Source organism: Herpailurus yagouaroundi, unplaced genomic scaffold (assembly GCF_014898765.1).
Source record: "Herpailurus yagouaroundi ecotype Mexico unplaced genomic scaffold, PumYag 140, whole genome shotgun sequence".
NCBI classification, from domain to species: Eukaryota; Metazoa; Chordata; class Mammalia; order Carnivora; family Felidae; genus Herpailurus; species Herpailurus yagouaroundi.
Genome location: NW_024412395.1, coordinates 70756619 through 70770468, shown reverse-complemented (window position 1 = coordinate 70770468; position 13850 = coordinate 70756619). Strand labels below are relative to the sequence as shown.

The 13850-nt window shown below is 42.6% G+C and overlaps 1 protein-coding gene across 6 annotated transcripts in view; it reads left to right on the top strand.

The window, feature by feature from the left end:
• Positions 1-708: 708 nt before the first annotated feature.
• STAT4 (signal transducer and activator of transcription 4) overlaps positions 709-13850 on the top strand; it is a 118798-nt gene continuing 105656 nt past the window's right edge. For 4 of the 6 annotated variants that reach the window (XM_040475689.1, XM_040475690.1, XM_040475688.1 and 1 more), the window contains exons 1-2: positions 709-815; positions 9009-9101. The gene's annotated coding sequence lies outside the window, so the exon portion shown is untranslated. Of the gene's footprint in view, positions 816-4430; positions 4579-9008; positions 9102-13850 lie in introns of all 6 variants that reach the window. The other 2 variants (XM_040475684.1, XM_040475686.1) reach the window with 2 other exon arrangements.

The following is a 13850-nucleotide window of genomic DNA, read 5'->3' as shown; positions in this document are numbered from 1 at the left end:
TAATAAGTGAATATTCAAGCATATTTAATTGGATTATAGTTATTTCTTTTCATTGAGACAATGAATGTATTTGTTGAGTTCGCAAGACAAATGTTTTGACTTGGTTGTTAAAGAGCACATTTAATATACATAAATGTAATTTGTTCTCTGTGAACTCCAAAGCAGCATCTGGCCCTAAGTGTGGTCAGTTAACACTTAAAGTTTTGTGGTATGGTGGGTTTAGAAGGTGGCCGATTTGTCTTGTTTTCCTAGGACTGTCTCAGTATGGGTGCTAAAATTCCACTCCCTCAGAGACTCCTCAGGACACCAGTCACCATAGGGTGCTGTGCTTAAAACTTCTTTACTTCCCAAAAGGAACAAGGATTTAGGGGTGGCTTGTGCTGGCCACATAAAATAATTTACATTTAAACATGTGTGAATTACTTTAGCATGCTTCCTCCTTGAGAAGAATCCTAAAACAAGCAAAGAGGACCAGCAATGGGACATTGCCCTGGGTGACTTTATCATGTGCTGTGGCTAACTGGGGACTTCACCAAGGACAATCTTGGTGAGTTCTCATCCAAAACAGGATTTAAGCTCACTGTTTGTTTCTGTGGCTCTAAGAAAAGATGGCTGTCCTAGTAGTGAGCACTAAATCAGGTCCATGATTGGTTCTGCCCTTGTCTAGGTCATAGGAGCACCCGTGACAACACAGGAGTGGGTTTACCAGGTGGCTAGAGCCTTCCTGCACAGCCACACCATTCCACCTTGGCAAAGGTACACTCTGTCACCCGCACACGATATTTGATTGCTTCCTGGATCCACAGGCTTGAATGGTATGTAGAAAAATGTTCAAGATTCTAGAAATTGTTGTGGGCTATAGGCTAGAGTCATGGAGTTCGTGAATTTAGGGAAAGTAGTTGACAGGGGAGATGGAAGGACGCTGGCTCCTCATTGATCTCCCTCTTCCAAGTACCCTGCACAACTTCCCTTTTATTTACTTACTTTGCATTCTGGGTGTACACACCAAGTTTTGCTTAATGAAAATATTCTCTATATTGCTAGGGTGTTTGAAAAGACCAAAAATATGAGATTCAGAGTATTTATAACATTTACCCATACAGATATGATTATGAATATTTTAAACCATTTGAGGGCTGAAATGACCCCATTATGCAATATCTTATACATATAAACATTTTTTTCTTTCATTTCTAAATACAGCATTCCTCCCCTCTCTTTTTTACACTTTAAGGCTGAGAACTTGGTCAGATTCCAGCTCTGCTGTTTTCTAGCTTTGTGACTGTGACAAGTAGATTTAAGCTACTTGAGCCTCTGTTTCCAGGTGTATAACATGAGTGTAAAAATCCGGACGTTCTGAGTTCTGGGAGGATGAAAGGAAGTAATGTACATAAAGTGCCTGGCATGTAGTTGCTTGATAAATGGTAGCTAGTGTTCTACTAAACTGACCATGAAGCTTCACAATGGAGCCCTTGCGTACCTCTCCAGTCTAGTTTCTCACGGCCCCCTTATAGTGCACCCCATTCTGGATTGACTATCTCTACAAGTTCTGCCAGGAACGTAACAGACTTCCAGGACAAAGAAATTAAGGAGTTTTGTGAGCTTTTTACCATGTGTCTGGGAAGGGTGGCCACGGATGCTCGAAGTACGAATTTATAATGCCATTCTGCACAAAAATCTCTTTGCTTTGAATACACTATTCTCATCTGCCTGTGGTCCCATTTCTCACCTTCTTCAGCAGACAAATCGCTAGTGTTCCCCCAAGCTTCAACTTAGGAGTTACCTCCTTATCCCATACTCCTCCCATCAAGACTAGGGGCCCCTCCCCTGCATCCTACCACAGAACCCATGGGAAGTCACTGCAAATGCATGCTTTCACATTTTACCCCTCACAAGACCAATTTAGCAAACACATGTCATGGCGTCTGCATGACCACAGGCTATTCTAAGAGGCTCTCCCTACTCACAACTCCTGGATGGCCATGTTTGCATGGTGTGACCCTCCAGGCCACTCCACTGACCCCTCCAGTTGAAACTGGAATCGTTAAGAGCCCCTGACCCAAGGTCTGTGCTATGAATTATGATTCATGACTTGTCACGTACGGCAGTGGATTCAGTCCTATTTGTACATCAGCATCACCAGTGGAACTTTACATTACATCTCTAAAGATTCTGATTCAGTGGGCCTAGGGTGGATCCATGCACTGGTACTTTTTTTAAGCCCTTTAGGTGGTTCTGAGAAGCGTCCAGGACAAAAGACTCTCTGGGCTAGCATAGAAAGAAGAGCTGGTCTAATTAGATTCTATTGCAAATTTGAACGAAGAAAAATGGAATGAACTTTATAATGAGCAGTGCAATGGAAAGTGACAGAATTTAATTGGACTGAACAGGGTTATGCAGTGTCAAAGGGACTTGTCATCTGAAGTTACCAAGGAGCAGAGCACATGTGGATAGTGAAGAAGTTGGTCGTTACAGAGGAGAGCAGAGCTGATATGCAGAGAGAAGCCGGCACCACAAGAGAACGAAAGACAAAGACAGAGACGGAATATCACAGGGAACAACAGGAGTAGACAAAGAGGTGGAACAGAGGTGGAGAAAGAGAGAGGACTGGGAGAGACAAACGGACAGAGAGAGCGTGTGTGGGTGAGAGAGAAGCCCCTTTCAGAATGGCTGCCATCAGCTTACTCCCCCAAACTAGAAACCTCTGTGGATTTCTCACTCATCGACATCCAATCTCTGCCTCAAAAACAATCTCTGAAGTGGCTTTCTCCCTTCTCATCCTGTTGCCACTGCCTTATTCCCAGCCCTCATGAACATTTGCTGAGACTACGGCAAACCCCTCAACCTGGCCTCTCTCCCTCTAAAACCCACCCGCCTGGGTCTATTCTCAACACTATGGCTATTCACCCCACCTCTTCCTCTCTGTATGAAACCACAGGCCTTCCTGATCTGGCCAACCTGCCTTGCCACCTCTACGAGGACCACCCCGCCCCGAAGATCTCATACCCCTTCCGAGCAGATCAGCCCCTCGTCTTTGTACATGCGGTTCCCTCTTTTGTCTGTAGCAATCTCACACTCGGCCTTCAAAACCTAGCTCAAAAATCACCTCTCTGGTGCCTTTTCACCTCCTTCAGACATGGTTAGCTTATTACAAAGCTCCTACCTTCCCCATTAGACCGCGAGCTCTTTGAAGACAAGGACTCTTTCCCACTGATCTCAGAGGCACTCAGTGGGTGTGTTGTCAGTGAATTTGAGGAGTGGCGTGTAATGGGTGAGCAACAGCTACAGAACCGGGGCGTCCGGACAGGTGGGCCAGCCCTGGGTAGGTCTCTGCATCCCCACACTCTGCTCCCAGATTGTCAGTGTCTTGTCTTCGGCCACATTTATATCCACAGATCCTCTAAAGGCTCCAATCAGGTTTTTCCCAAAGCTCCATGGAAACCTCAGCAGAGGCTTCTGGAGGTGATGGTTGTGGGCTGCAAAGACGACAGATGGGCTGAAGCAGCCACTCGTCCCTGTAGGTATTTGGACTGCCCAGATGCACATAAGAACAATCTCCTTCCTTTTTATTTGGAATCCTAAGAAAATGCCTAGATATGAAAACTTAATTTTGAAAAGGGAGAAGACAGAAATGTGAATTAACTTATTCTCCATGACCTGAACCACTTACAGCCTCCAACAAAGCTTGCGGGGGGAAATTCTGAGTACAATCGATGTTGAAACTATCCTCCTGATGCAGAAATGAATATACATAGAGCAATTTCTGACCAGCAATTTTTGTATAAATATGTAAAATCTATTTTGCATATTTTGTCCCTGTTGACAGTGATGACCAATGGAACAAGATTTTCGTTCGCTAGAGGAAATGCAGTAGCATGCATCAGGAAAATTAACTTGGAAATTTCTAGTGGATAAGCATGATTTTGGGGCCTAGCAAATGTCAATTCGAGAACTCTCATGAGTCCTAGTTCTTCCACTGACTGAAAAAAAAACCTCAAAATCTTGAATTATGTGCTAAACATTTTCATTTTGCTCATAACTCCCTTGAGTCGCTTGGCATTTAATGGAAAATGAGTAGGAAGGGGAAGATCTCTGCCAGCTGAAAGGACAGAGGCTAGTCTGGGCAGAGTGTTTTGTAGGGTGCAGATCTGAGTGTAAACCAACTATTTTAAAAGCCTTCGTTCTTGGGGCGCCTGGGTGGTGCAGTCGGTTAAGCGTCCGACTTCAGCCAGGTCACGATCTCGCGGTCCGTGAGTTCGAGCCCCGCGTCAGGCTCTGGGCTAATGGCTCAGAGCCTGGAGCCTGTTTCCGATTCTGTGTCTCCCTCTCTCTCTGCCCCTCCCCCGTTCATGCTCTGTCTCTCTCTGTCCCAAAAATAAATAAACGTTGAAAAAAAAATTTTTTTTAAAGCCTTCGTTCTTGTATGCTAGCACATGACCTCTCCAGAAGGGTGAGGAGATGCCAGAGGTACATATTTACCATCTGGAGTGAACCACGCAATTCATCTAGAAACCTGCATCACCATGAACTTGAAATTAATCACAGTGATGAACAAGGAGAACATGCTGGGTCAGAAAGGTCAGTTTCATGTGATAAGAAAGGAACACGTGGCCTAGCTGGCAATGTGCTGACATTCATTACCTTCAGGAAAACTCTACACAGACTCTCCCTCTGGAGAGGACTCCTGGGAAAGAAAAAGGCTCCCTCTGAAGCCATAAAAATGAGAACCCCTTCAAAGCCATTGGCTTTTGATGGTGTCCAGAATCACAATGATCAGGGGCACCTGGGTGGCTCAGTTGGTTGAGCATCTGACTTCAGCTCAGGTCATGATCTCCCGGTTTGTGGGTTCGAGCCCTGTGTCTGGCTCTGTGCTGACAGCTCAGAGCCTGGAGCCTGCTTCGGATTCTGTTTCCCTCTCTCTTTGCCTCTCTCTCTCTCAAAAATAAATAAATATTTTTTAAAAAAATTTAAAAAAGAATCATGGTGATCGTAACTCCATCCGATGTTGCTCTTTTTTGCCCTGAAAGGGAAAACATCTCTCCATCCACGCCTATGAGGTTTCCTGTGTTTGCTCAAATCATGTCAGAAATAGAACATCTAGTTAGTAATCAAGCACCAGTTGGAGCTGTTTACTACTGAACGCATGGTTTTAATTTTGAAACTCTCACTCCATTGTTCTTTAGCACTGTGAAGGGCTTAGAACTCAACTAACTACATCTCCCACTTTGGCTTGGGAAACCAAGAACAGATCTGGCTTCAACTCCAAGCAGGCTAGAGCCAATTTTGTTGGGTTTTGGTTGCTGCTGTTACTTGTTTTTCAAAGAGATGTGGACAGAAAAGAGCAGCCACGGGGATGGTGTTTGAAGTCTGCTTTTGGTGTTTGGGGAAATAGGCACCTATCACTATAAAAGGCATTTCCTGGGGCGCCTGGGTGGCGCAGTTGGTTAAGCGTCCGACTTCAGCCAGGTCGCGATCTCGCGGTCCGTGAGTTCGAGCCCCGCGTCAGGCTCTGGGCTGATGGCTCAGAGCCTGGAGCCTGTTTCCGATTCTGTGTCTCCCTCTCTCTCTGCCCCTCCCCCATTCATGCTCTGTCTCTCTCTGTCCCAAAAATAAATAAAAGTTGAAAAAAAATTAAAAAAAAAATAAAATAAAAGGCATTTCCTTCCAAATGTCAAAGAATTCTTCACTGTTTCAACTTAGCTCTCGAAACTGAAATGTTTGGGGAGTCGAAATCTGTTAAGCAATCAGAATTCAGTGGGTAAGAGAAGAAATGAAGTCATCCAACAGAATTCCTTGCTTAATGAGACTATAATCCATAGTTTTCTCTTGAAGCGTTGCAGCCTGGAAATCGGTTTTGTGGATGAGTCTAAGTTCTTGTACTTTTCTGTTTCTATGTCTTAGAAACCCTCATTCCCAAATTTTACTCTCATGTCCCTGAAGGTGACTTTTGAATCTGTGTGCGCCAAGGAAATGACATCAAACAGAGATGGGTTAACATCACCACTTTGCCCCTCAACTGCTGTTTGACTTTGCCTAAGTTACTTGGATCCTCTCACTCTCTGTCTCCTCATCTATAATATGCAGATAGTGATAACTATCTTGCAGGGATTATTTTAAGACCAAATGAGATAATGCTATGTTCCCTATTTGGATAATATACACAACTCCTTTAAAGTAAAATGATTATGTAAAATTCACTGTTTACTTAAATTATTTTTATCATAATGTTACTTAAGTGTGCACATATAAAACTAGACAAAAATTTGTTAAGACATACACCCACCCCTACTTTCCAACACGTACAACACAAATTTTTAAAGTCAAATTAAAATGAAAATATAATCTGTAAAATTCAAATAAACAACATAAATTCAATAGAATGGATGTTTCACTGAAATTAAATGCATTGACAATGTGAATTTGACATAGTTATGCAAAGGTCCGTTTGGGTTCAGTGAGGCTAACAATAATCCAGTTCCGTGGCATAAGTGTCCCAGGAGCTCAGCTCCTGGAGAGCTCTCTTGGCCCGTTTGCCATGACATGATGGGTTGTAGGGCCCTTGTCCATCTTTGTCTGAGACGATTGCTTGGGCTAAAGAGTGGTCTCATTTACCCAGCTACCTACAATCCCAGACAGGGTCACAGGGGACCCTAACGGGCCAAGTTCAGCCAGAGGGAGCCTTCATTTTGTTGCTCAGCTGTGAACAGTCTCATAGATACCCATTCTTGAGTGGGCTTAAGAAACCCACTGAAAAGTCTTCAACAGAGGGGCCATATGTTAACTTTATCTTTTAGGAGATTCACTCTGGCAAAAGTTTTGAGGACGGGTTGGAGTGGCTGAGAACGAAGTTAGGGGAGGACAACTGGGCCATAGAAATCCTCCAAATTCATGAGCTTGACATTCAAAACACCACAACGCTCACTGCTCGCTGGCTTTATCTTCTACTTGCTAATATGGAGCTTTAGCTTCTGCTGATGCGCCTTGCTTTACCTTGCCCGAACAGTGTTTTCTTGTCTATTCACCTTATACTGACACCTTTCTCTTCACTTATGATGTCTTTTCCAAGCCCTTCTCAAAAATCTCAGGGCACCTGGGTGGCTCAGTTGGTTAAGCGTCTGACTCTTGATCTCAGTTCAGGTCTTGATCTCAGGGTTGTGAGTTCAAGCTCCACATTGGGCTCCATGCTGGGTGTGACGCTTACTTAAAAAAAAAAAATCCCAACCACCATTTAGGGTTTATCTCCACCCAGCCTTCCTTGGTTTGTTCAAATTACCTGATACAAGTCGCAAATTACCTGTTTTGAGGTATTTTTGTTCAATGTTAACATTTGTCTCTTCCAGCAATTGGGATCAAATTTGATGGCAGGGACATGTCTTGACCAAGTTGACTTTCCACCTGGTTTTAACTTAAGGCAGCTCATTGTTTCTGCTGGTTCTCAGTAATTTACTGAATTAATAGATGAATAAATAAACCACCCGCTGACTTATCTTACAGACACCTGTATTCAGGTATAAGGAAATTATTTAGTAACAGCTTAAAATGTATTCAAACTGGATGTTTTACATCAAGTTCATAATGAAACATGAGAGTTCAAGATATACAAGCTTGTCAGAGATCTGTAAATGAGATTTATTTAGTGAGTTATTATGCAAAAGAACATATAGAGGAATGAAAAGCCCCAGAAAATGAGTGATGTAGAAACATGCTTGGAAGAATAACAGTTTACTGATTTATGAGAAAAGTAAAAATAGAAGTGAACAGTGAAAAGTCTGAAATAATCTTTTCCCCATATGTTTTGTTTCATGTTTGTTTTGCTTCTGACTGTGAAAAAAACAAAGTTGCAGATAAAAGATAGCACTTTTAGTTGGTAGGAGCAGGGTACCAGTTAGCAACATATTGAAACTGTATAAAGCAGTAAATTAAAAAAAAAATTAGAAATCTGGGACCTACAGACAAGGGTGGAACCATACTTTAAACTGTAAGTTTAAAAAAAAGTTAAAAAGGAGGTGCACCTGGATGGCTCAGTCAGTTAGGTGTCTGACTTCGGCTCAGGTCGTGATGTCATGGTTCATGGGTTCGATCTCACGTCAGGCTCTGTGCTGACAGCTCGGAGCCTGGAGCCTGCTTGGGATTCTGTGTCTGCCTCTCTCTCCACCCCTCCTCCACTTGCACTCTATCTCTCAAAAATGAATAAATTAAAAAAAAAATTTTTTAAGTTAAAAAAGAGCCACATTGTGATGAAAAGAGCTGTTTAAAACATTATTTTTTTTGAATTTTTGTCCTATCTTGTATCAAATTTTCAAAGTAGAGGAAAAAGTAATTGACTTAGTTTGGTAATTTTTAAAATAGAATAGTTAGTACTGATGAGATCATAATCCAAATGCTCCCTGATGCAGCTGTTGTCACTGGGGAGAAACCTCACCAACTGTTCATCATGTTTATTTTCTTACACCTATTCAGGTACCTTTCAAAAACAAGGCATTTAGTAAGTGTTTGGTGAATGAGTGACACATGAATAATTAACAACGTGCAAAGAAGTCACCTGGTGACCGCTCTTTATTCTCAAAGGAACAATCTTCATAGGCCCATGCTTGAAAATGCAACTTTTTAAGGGACAGAAAACGGCATGGCATCTTAGATTGTCTTAATCTTGGTTCTAGACCCCTGGCACAAATATGTCCCCAGTTCTGGTCTCTATCTGCATTCCTCTGACCTGGAATTCTCAGTCTTCTCGTGGCCTCTCTGGCTGGGCTGTGGGATTTGCACCACCAGCTCCAGCTTTGACACCCAGCTATAATTTGCCTCTCGTTTGTCAATAGATTAAAATATTAGATTGGCGTGGGGGGAAAACGTAGTTCATGTAAAGTCAATACCTTGTTCTACTCACATCATTCACTGTGGCATTTCTTCCCCTTGCTATAGAACTTGAGTTTACCGGTCTTTAACTTTCAGAACTCAACCTTTTTCCCTTTTATTATACAACCATTTCATGTTGGCTCTTTTCCCAGTGTGCTGGCACTTCCTCAGTCCTCCATGAAATGTTAAAGAGTAACAGATGTAACCCTGCAAAACGTCAACCAATTCAGCGAGTTCACTGTGAAGTAAGTCACACTCCTTGTAACTTTGAATACAGCTTCTTTAAAAACAATCTACTGTCTGTTTGCCATTCTCTTTCTGGGTTCTCTGTCCTTATTTCTAGTCCATAGTGTGGTACTATATTGATTACCAATCAGGCAATAACTGGCTGCTTCTGATAGAAATTCAACTCCCAAGTTGCTTAAGGAAAAAAAAAAAAAGGAACTAGGTGTCCGAGGCTAACTGGGAGGTCCAGGGGTCCAGGGCTATGGATACAACTAGAACCAGGGACACATGTTGTCTTTATTCAGTAACATCTTCCATAGATAGAAGAGGCCACTGAAAGTGGCTTACATGGTCCTTACCAGTCAGCATCCCAAAGAGAGAGCCAGAGAGATTGAGTACCCTGACTGGGGTCCCACCATGGGCCCAAGAGCCTGGGTCACAATGAGGAATAAAACATTGCTGGATGGAGACTTCTATGTTCTTCACAACAAAGCCCAAAGTGAAATCGGAATCTGGCAGCCATTCTGGATAGTTCTAGTCTCCCACCCTCAAATATTACAAAAAATCTACTTTGAGAATCTGAATTACCTATACAGCTGAGCTTAAAATGAAATATACCTAGGAACAAGGTAGACTCTCCAATTAGTATAAAAACCAAAGTCTCAGGGTGAGAAACCACGCATTTCAGCTGTGCTTTTGAATAAACTCAATCAGGTGAATAAGCAAGGCTGAAACAATAGCCCTTTCTGAGCCAGAGTTTACACAATACAGTTCACAGCAAAGGTGATAAACTCTCCAGAGAGGAGGACTCTCCAGGACTTTTCCTCTGTGCTGGCCTTGGCTTGTCAAGGTATTCTCTGTAGTAACCTGACCTTGAGTTTTGCGCAGGCATCATTTACAAGAGTTAATTACCTTCCACCAGACAACATTTACTCTATTGGCTATCTCCAAAGAAAAGAGCAGCACTGTATTGGAACCTTCCATTTAAGGAATCAAGTAGGGCATGGGTGCAGCCAACTAACACAGATTTGGTGCTCAGTCAGTATTGCTAGAGGAGACAACGATGTCAGTGTAGTTCTTAATACTTGGCCATTTGCCTTAAATAGAGTGTTAGGTTCCCTATCTAAGTATTCTGCCCTTTGCTGGGAAGATGAGTTGACTGGATGACTAATTGTTTTTTTTTCCCCTTTGCCAACCACTGTATGTGATCCATTGTTATCATCATTAAGCAACATCCAGTGGCTTTCTCTGGGAATGGCATACAAAGTTAGAAATACACGGGGAATACAGACTTCCCCTATGATGTCAGCTTTTATTTTAGTTTAAACATTTTGAAAGGATGTCCCAAGTAAGCCAGACATCTTGTTTACAATGGGGCAGTATTTTAGAGTGTGGGCAAGAGGACAATGCGCTTCTGGTCCAAGTTACCACTATGCAATCACGTCAAGTTTCACGTTACATCTGATACGACCACACATGACCAGCTTTTCCACCCCGAGAGAATCTGCAGATTGAATGTGGCTGAAAAGGGAGTTTGAAAGGATAGCTTTTCAGTACATTACCACGGATGTCAGGATTTGAGAATGGATGTTATTTTGTGTAATGAATGATTATTAATCATTTATATCATAACAACATTTGTTAAAGATTAATACTTCTCTTGTGATTTCCTTGCAAATTTTTCTACTCCCTGTAGCAAATAAGGTAGTGAATGCAGAGACCTTGCCTTTATATAAAAAGTGAATTGGGTTATTAGAGAACGTTCTCTGAAAAAAGCAGCCAACCAGCCAATAAGCAGTAGTGGCTCTAGAATTTCCAAAAAGAGAGGATTTAAAAGTGGCCACTTATCTGGAGGGGACAGCTAGAGGACTTGTCTTGAAGGTGCATTTGTATAACAAGTACACCACCTTTACTCTGATGATATATCTTGGGGAGTGCTATGGAAAGTGTTATGGAAAGGCAAGAGATCCTTGATACCTTGGCATTACCACTCTGTGTAAACTTGACAACCCTAAATAAATACAGTGCAAAGAAAGGTTTTATCTCAATTGACCAAATTCCTGGCTCAGATCTCACCTAGATATGAATCTAACAATGTCACCATTCAGGTATTCGAGTTAAGCAAAACCAGGAATAAATCTCTGTAATCGTTTGACCTAAGTATTATTGTTCACATTCCCCTCTCCTTCCCCCTACATCTATCCTGCTGTAAAGTACTGTCCCATACCCTCTCCAGAGCCACAGAGCAAGTTAGTGGGGCCTAGTTTATTAATTCTGTAAACACCATGATATTTCAGGGTCAAGGCCATTACACAATCCCGAATGAGAAAAGCCTAGAGAATAACATTCATCTGTTTTACATGTGAAGGAAACTCAGAAGCCTTCATTTTTTATCGCCCTGCCAGTTGGCTTCCCTGTGAGAAGAGTACCCTCTGGTGCTCAGTTAAGGTTCTAGCCTTCAAACTAAGGAAAAGAAAACCTTTACAACTTGACCAATATAGACAGCTTTATGTGATAGGACTGGCTGTCCTTAAAATAGCACTTTTCCATTAAAAACTGTGTTGTTAGGGGCGCCTGGGTGGCGCAGTCGGTTAAGTGTCCGACTTCAGCCAGGTCACGATCTCGCGGTCTGTGAGTTCGAGCCCCGCGTCGGGCTCTGGGCTGATGGCTCAGAGCCTGGAGCCTGTTTCTGATTCTGTGTCTCCCTCTCTCTCTGCCCCTCCCCCGTTCATGCTCTGTCTCTCTCTGTCCCAAAAAAATAAATAAACGTTAAAAAAAAATTAAAAAAAAAACTGTGTTGTTAGTTTTGTGTTAGATTTTCCCCCTTTGCTCTAATAGAGTATAAAACTAAGCAGGAACTTGGTAGTCCACACAGAAGGATCGACCCAGGCAGTAGCCGAAAAGGTAAGACATGCATTTATTGCCCCCTCATCAGCAACGATTTGAGAAGTCGAACAATTCTTCAGAGAAAGAAGATAGCAATTCTTCACTTTTTACAAAATTTTTTCAAATGTTTATTTTTTTGAGACAGAGAAAGACAGCGTGAGTCGGGGAGGGGCAGAGAGAGGGAGACAAAGAATCTGAAGCAGGCTCCAGGCTCTAAGCTGTCAGCACACAGCCTGACGCGGGGCTCAAACCCACGAACCGTGACATCATGACCTGAGCCGGTCAGGCACTTAACTGACTAAGCAACCCCGGAGCCCCAGCAATTCTTCATTTTTGACTGCACAGTCCTTGATAATTTCTATATATGTAAGAAAGAATGATTCACCCTTCCAATGACATTTTTTTCACAAATCATTTATTTGTTACAGGTGGTTATTTGCTTTGGGGATTTTTTTTTTTTTCTTGTAGCAAGGACTTCCAAGCTGGTGAAGATCTTATAGAGGCTTTTTCCGTAGAGATGAGTAATAAAAACCCTCAGAGTTTCCAGACAGGGATACTAGTATGAAATGTGGGTGATAAAACTGAACATGAGCCTATTGTTCCAACCAGTTAAGTCTGCATTGGGTTGCCTCATCCTTTTAAGATCAAACTGATGAAATGAGGAGAGAAAAGGAAGTAGTTGTTGTGGTTTACGGCTTCCAAAATATTTGCATTCATCCTGTCTTGATATATAGAGTAATGTCTGCCTTGGTTCTCCTCTGTTTCCCCCTTCTCTTTCTCTTCTTTTTTGGGGGAGGTCATGGAGCTAGTGTGTACCATGGTTAGAGCTAGGAAACACAGCTTTATTTTTATTTTATTTTTTGTTTATTTATTTATTTTATTTGAAAGAGAGAAGGGGGGAGAGATGGATAGAGAAAGAGAGAGAGAGAGACTCTTAGGCTCTAAGCTCAGTGTGGAGCCAGACGCAGGGCTTGATCTCATGACCCTGGGGTCATGACCTGAGCCGAAATCGAGAGTTGGATGCTCAATGGACTGAGCCACCCAGGCTCCCCGGAAATACTGCTTTAGAACAGAGAAAGTGCACCAGTAACATTCACGTCTACAGATCTGCATTATCTGTTTGGAACAGTGTAAGTCTACACTGTGCTTTGTGAGATATACATAGAGAGGTATATATTTTAAATATTATGCCAAAATTGAGATTCCATTTTCCCTAAAAGTCTTGATTTGCAGCTCCTCCTGAAAGATTTTCCAGAGAAAAAAGATTTTCAGGTGCCTGTTAGAAAGGTTCTCCACAAGTCCATTAACTACCTGTTCCAGGAAGCCTTTGAATTTACAACACTGAATTTAGGGCCATTCTTCATTGGATAACCTTCTGCTAATAGACAGACTACACAGCACTGATATTGAACTTCAGAGGGGTTCTATCCAAAACCCTATCAGCTCCAATCTTGCTTACCTACTTTGCTCCTTCAAACTATGAAATTAAATTTCATTTTGTCCCTTCCCACTCTTTTTATTCCACAGTAGCCCAGTAGAACAATGTTTGTAGCTCAGAGATGCTGCACCTTGTAACATCTCCACCCACTTTTCCTCACAGTGATTCCAACATGGGAGAATCTGGATCACAGGTATAGACGTACTGTGACTACTCAGAAGGGAGATACTGAAGTTCCCACCTAGGGAACCTTAAATGTCCCACAAAGCAGCTTAGCATTAGAAAAAAGCGTCCCATGGGGTGCCTGGGTGGCGCAGTCGGTTAAGCGTCCGACTTCAGCCAGGTCACGATCTCACGGTCCGTGAGTTCGAGCCCCGCGTCAGGCTCTGGGCTGATGGCTCGGAGCCTGGAGCCTGTTTCCGATTCTGTGTCTCCCTCTCTCTCT